A 6,000-nucleotide genomic window follows, 5' to 3' on the forward strand; every position below is an offset into this window, starting at 1 on the left:
ATATATATATATATATATATATATATATATATATATATATATATATATATATATATATATATATATATATACAGTTCATATGTGGCTAATCATTTTTTGTAACAGGAATTTATCCAATTTTTTATTTTTTATAGGGATAGGTGTGAGTATGTGTTTGTATTTTACATACACACACACACAAACATATATACATATATATATATATATATACACTCATATATATGTAATTAATTGTATATATATTACACACATATATATATATATATATATATATATATAAATATATATATATATATATATATATATATATATATATATATATATATATATAACTGAATCACGAGAATATGGAACGTGATGAATATATAAATAAAGACAATTCCACGAAGGAAAGAGAAGCAACAGAGTATTGCAAGGCTTTTCGACGTATTGTCCTTTACTTAGCAGACTCGTTTCTCCTTCCTTCAGGGCATTGCCTTCATATATATATATATATATATATATATATATATATATATATATATATATATATATATATATATATATATATATATATATATATATATATATATATATAGTACTCACACATGTATATATAGTCAATTATATATATATATATATATATATATATATATATATATATATATATATACATACATACATACATACATATATAGTATATATATACATACACATACACACACACAAATTACACATTTTGATCAGCAATGTGATTTATAATATTGATCCCTAGTGAATTTGGCGAGGTGGCAATTGTGTTTACATGTCACATGCAAGTGTGACAGACGACGCGCGTAGGTGGCATTTCAGATGCACGTGTCCTGTTGACAGAAATGAACTGCTTTGTTTTCAGCCGCTGTACCCTCCACCTTTGTCGAATTTGGTGGGCGTGACCGTTGGAATATTAGCTTGAAAATGGGCCCCAGGATTATCCCAAGCCCTGGCAGTCTCAATTCCTTGTTTCATTGACAAATGCGGATTCTGGAACCTCCCTTTTTACTTGCGGCTAATACGATTTCCATTCAAGGAGGTTGTTTCCACTTTCCCCTGACTTTTGACCGCCATCGTCAATCAAACATTGAATTGGAATCTGTCCGAAGGACAAGGGATAATCAGGCCCTATTCCCAAGGTAGTATTCCAGCGTTCAGGGCCACCAAACTCAAGACAGGTGGAAGGTAAGCAAGAGCAGAAAACAACGACCGGTCATTTCCATCAAAAGGATTCCGGCATCTCACGTACCACCCACGTCTCAGCCATGGAAATACGATTGTCACCTTCCAAATGTCCATATTCGCTAGTGTCCAAAATGTATTGTTGTGTCGTGTAATCATTGTTGCCGTTGTCATGGATTCATATATATATATATATATATATATATATATATATATATATATATATATATTATATATATATATAGATGCAGTAATGTGTGTGTTTGTACATATACTGTATGTATGTATGTAGGTGATATTGAGATGCACGTGTGCTTTGACAGAAATGACCCGCTTTGTTTTCAGCTCGCTGTACCTTCCACTTTGTCGAATTTGGTTGGCGTGACCGTTGGAATAATTGCCGATTTTGGAATATTCCTTTATTACTGGCAGCTTATTTATTTGTGTTGTTACATTAATTGCATAATATCTATATCACGGATCGCTACTATCACAATATTATCATATAAATAAAACAGGTTAATTTGCAGCAAAACAACAAATACAAACGCTATTACAATGATTGTTTACGATTTCGTGCGTCTGGTAGCATGCTACGGGTGACTACCGTCTGAAAACCCTCCGGATTGTGGTAAGTGTGAGGTCTCATCTCGGCCGTAATCAAAGGGCTAATGAAAATTAAAATAATTAATAATTTCCCATATTTTGGTAATCATAGAATCAACTAAAAACGATTATTAAATAAAATTATCTAAAAATGAAAAAAAATCCCGTAGGGTGGGTCTGCCCAGACCCAACTTGCACCAGATAGGGTTAAGAGACTGGCCAGTCTTGGAGGCCTTTGGGCCTCATCCTTGAAGTTCTTGGGCCCTCTCCAGGCCTGCTTCCCAGCCTGGCAGGATACCTGCCTTCCTCCGAGGAAGCAGCCTCTGGGTCGGACCCTTCCCTTCAAGGCTGCCCTCAAGAGACTGGCCAGCCTTGGAGGACTTTGGGTCTCATCCTTGAAGTTCTTGGGCCCTCTCCAGGCCTGCTTCCCCAGCCTGGCAGGATACCTGCCTTCCTCCGAGGAAGCAGCCTCTGGGTCAGACCCTTCCCTTCAAGGCTGCCCTTAAGAGACTGGCCATCCTTGGAGGACTTTGGGCCTCATCCTTGAAGTTCTTGGGCCCTCTCCAGGCCTGCTTCCCCAGCCTGGCAGGATACCTGCCTTCCTCCGAGGAAGCAGCCTCTGGGTCAGACCCATCCCTTCAAGGCTGCCCACCCATCCCTTCAAGGCTGCCCTCAAGAGACTGGCCAGCCTTGGAGGACTTTGGGTCTCATCCTTGAAGTTCTTGGTCCCTCTCCAGGCCCGCTTCCCCAGCCTGGCAGGATACCTGCCTTCCTCCGAGGAAGCAACCTCTGGGTCAGGACCCTTCCCTTCAAGGCTATCCTTAAGAGACTGGCCAGCCTAGGAGGACTTTGGGCCTCATCCTTGAAGTTCTTGGACCCTCTCCAGGCCTGCTTCCCCAGCCTGGCAGGATACCTGCCTTCCTCCGAGGAAGCAGCCTCTGGGTCGGACCCTTCCCTTCAAGGCTGCCCTCAAGAGACTGGCCATCCTTGGAGGACTTTGGGTCTCATCCTTGAAGTTCTTGGGCCCTCTCCAGGCCCGCTTCCCCAGCCTGGCAGGATACCTGCCTTCCTCCAAGGAAGCAGCCTCTGGGTCAGACCCTTCCCTTCAAGGCTGCCCTTAAGAGACTGGCAGTCCTTGGAGGACTTTGGTCCTCATCCTTGAAGTTCTTGGGCCCTCTCCAGGCCTGCTTCCCCAGCCTGGCAGGATACCTGCCTTCCTCCGAGGAAGCAGCCTCTGGGTCGGACCCTTCCCTTCAAGGCTGCCCTCAAAAGACTGGCCATCCTTGGAGGACTTTGGGTCTCATCCTTGAAGTTCTTGGGCCTCTCCAGGCCCGCTTCCCCAGCCTGGCAGGATACCTGCCTTCCTCCGAGGAAGCAGCCTCTGGGTCAGACCCTTCCCTTCAAGGCTGCCCTTAAGAGACTGGCCATCCTTGGAGGACTTTGGGCCTCATCCTTGAAGTTCTTGGGCCCTCTCCAGGCCTGCTTCCCCAGCCTGGCAGGATACCTGCCTTCTTCCGAGGAAGCAGCCTCTGGGTCGGACCCCTTCCCTTCAAGGCTGCCCTCAAGAGACTGGCCATCCTTGGAGGACTTTGGGCCTCATCCTTGAAGTTCTTGGGCCCTCTCCAGGCCTGCTTCCCCAGCCTGGCAGGATACCTGCCTTCCTCCGAGGAAGCAGCCTCTGGGTCAGACCCTTCCCTTCAAGGCTGCCCTCAAGAGACTGGCCAGCCTAGGAGGACTTTGGGCCTCATCCTTGAAGTTCTTGGGCCCTCTCCAGGCCTGCTTCCCCAGCCTGACAGGATACCTGCCTTCCTCCGAGGAAGCAGCCTCTGGGTCGGACCCTTCCCTTCAAGGCTACCCTCAAAAGACTGGCAAGCCTTGTAGGCTTTGGGGCCAATCCTTAAAGGGCTTGGGCCCTTTCCATGGGAAGGGTCAGACCCATAGGCTGCTTCCTTGGAGGAAGGAAGCGGCCTCTGGGTCGGACCCTTCCCCTCACCAATACTCTTTGCTTTCTCTTACCCTACTTTTCAAAACTGACACTTTCTGTCTCCGAAGGCTTCAGACGATTTGAAGCATCTCGGAGATTGTTCTTGGACACTTTGAAGCTCGGTGCATGCGCGAATGGCATTTCTCTCGTCCTTCCAGGAGCCGGAGGACTGAAGGATTCCAAAATGTCTTCAAGGAAAATCTCGAAGGTTTTAGATCATTTCAACATCGCGATAACCATTACTTGGAGTTCTTTTTCTGGCACATAAACAGCTTCTTTGCTTTAAGGAGTCGTCTTCTATAAACTTATGAGATTCCCTCTTACTGACGATATTGATCATCCCTTCGATTCTTCCTTGCTTCTCCGAAAAGTAATTCTGTGAATCAAAATCTTTGAAGTAGTTTCTAACACCTCAGGTTATCTACTTTATTCTTCGTCAGCATTCTTCAGTATACCTCCACGCCGATGTCGTCTCTTTTTGTTCCTTCTCTTTCTTATTTCGAGCGAAGAACTGCTCCAAGCGGTAATTTTGGGCATCAAAAATCCCCTCTCAATCAGCTTAGTAAACACCTCAAGTTCTCTACCTTTTATTTCGTATAAATTCTTCAGTTCCTCCGTTCCACTGTCTTCCTCTCTTCTTGATTATTTCCTTCCTTATTTCGAATGAAGAGCTTGCGTCCGTGAGTGACAATACGACTGTAGAGGTGCCGAATAATCGCAGAAGGCGGGAACCTCGACTTCATACTGCTCCGCGAAGTAGTCCATATTTTCAGCAGTAAACAATTACAGACTGAAGCTATCTGCCATTCTCGTGATGTACTTTTCCCTCTTGAAAATCTCTTTTAGTCGATCTGCTTCGTCATCCAGTTCATTTTAACCATAAACTTCGCCTTCTTTGCTCACATGCTGTCTCTGAAGGCTTCAAGACGTCTTCCTGGAGGATCCCTGAGATGGCCACTGTAGTCCTTGGTGTCAGTGCACCTATTGAGTGATGGCACTATACGCATGAGCTGAAGAATTCTAAAACGACTGCAGGAAAAACACGAAGATATTACGGCGCCAGGCGACAATGATTCTTTCTTGCAGCAGAAGGTATATGAAATTTTCTTGAAAGCTTTATTGCCACGAAAACATCAATATTTAAAAAAAAAGAAAGAAATTAAAAATTTAGTGAAAAATCATCATCGTATCCTTTTCTCTCGTCATGGGAGAAATATATATATATATATATATATATATATATATATATATATATATTTATATATATATATATATATATATATATATATATATATATATATATATATATATATTTATATATATATATATATTTAATTATATATATTTATATATATATATATATATATATTTATATATATATATATATATATATATATATATATATATATATATATATATATATATATATATTTATATATATATATATATATTTATATATATATATATATATATATATATATATATATTTATATATATATATATATATATATATATTTATATATATATATATATATATATATATATATATATATATATATATATATATATATATATATATATATATATATATATATATATATATATTATATATATATATATATATATGTATATATATATGTATGTATATATATATATATATATATATATATATATATATATATACACATACATATATATATAAATATATACAGTATATATGTATATATATATATATATATATATATATATATATATATATATATTCATATATATATATATTATATACATGTATGCATATATATATATATATATATATATATATATATATATATATATATATATATATATATATATATATATATATATATATATATATATATATATATATATCTATATATATTTATATATCTATATATATGTATATATATACATATAGATAGATAGATAGATAGATAGATAGATAGATAGATAGATAGATAGATAGATATCTCCTCCCGACGACGAGGGAAAAGGATACGATGATGATGATTTTTCGCTACATTTACATTTATTTCTTTAAAAAAAATGCTATTTTCGTGGCAATAAAGCTTTCTAGAAAATTTCACCCCGGGGAGGACAAGATCAACTTGGAAATTACTATTATAGATAGATACATATACATAAATATATGTATATATAAGTATATATACATATATTTTATATATATATATATATAT

This window comes from Macrobrachium rosenbergii, chromosome 37 (assembly GCF_040412425.1).
Source record: "Macrobrachium rosenbergii isolate ZJJX-2024 chromosome 37, ASM4041242v1, whole genome shotgun sequence".
NCBI classification, from domain to species: Eukaryota; Metazoa; Arthropoda; class Malacostraca; order Decapoda; family Palaemonidae; genus Macrobrachium; species Macrobrachium rosenbergii.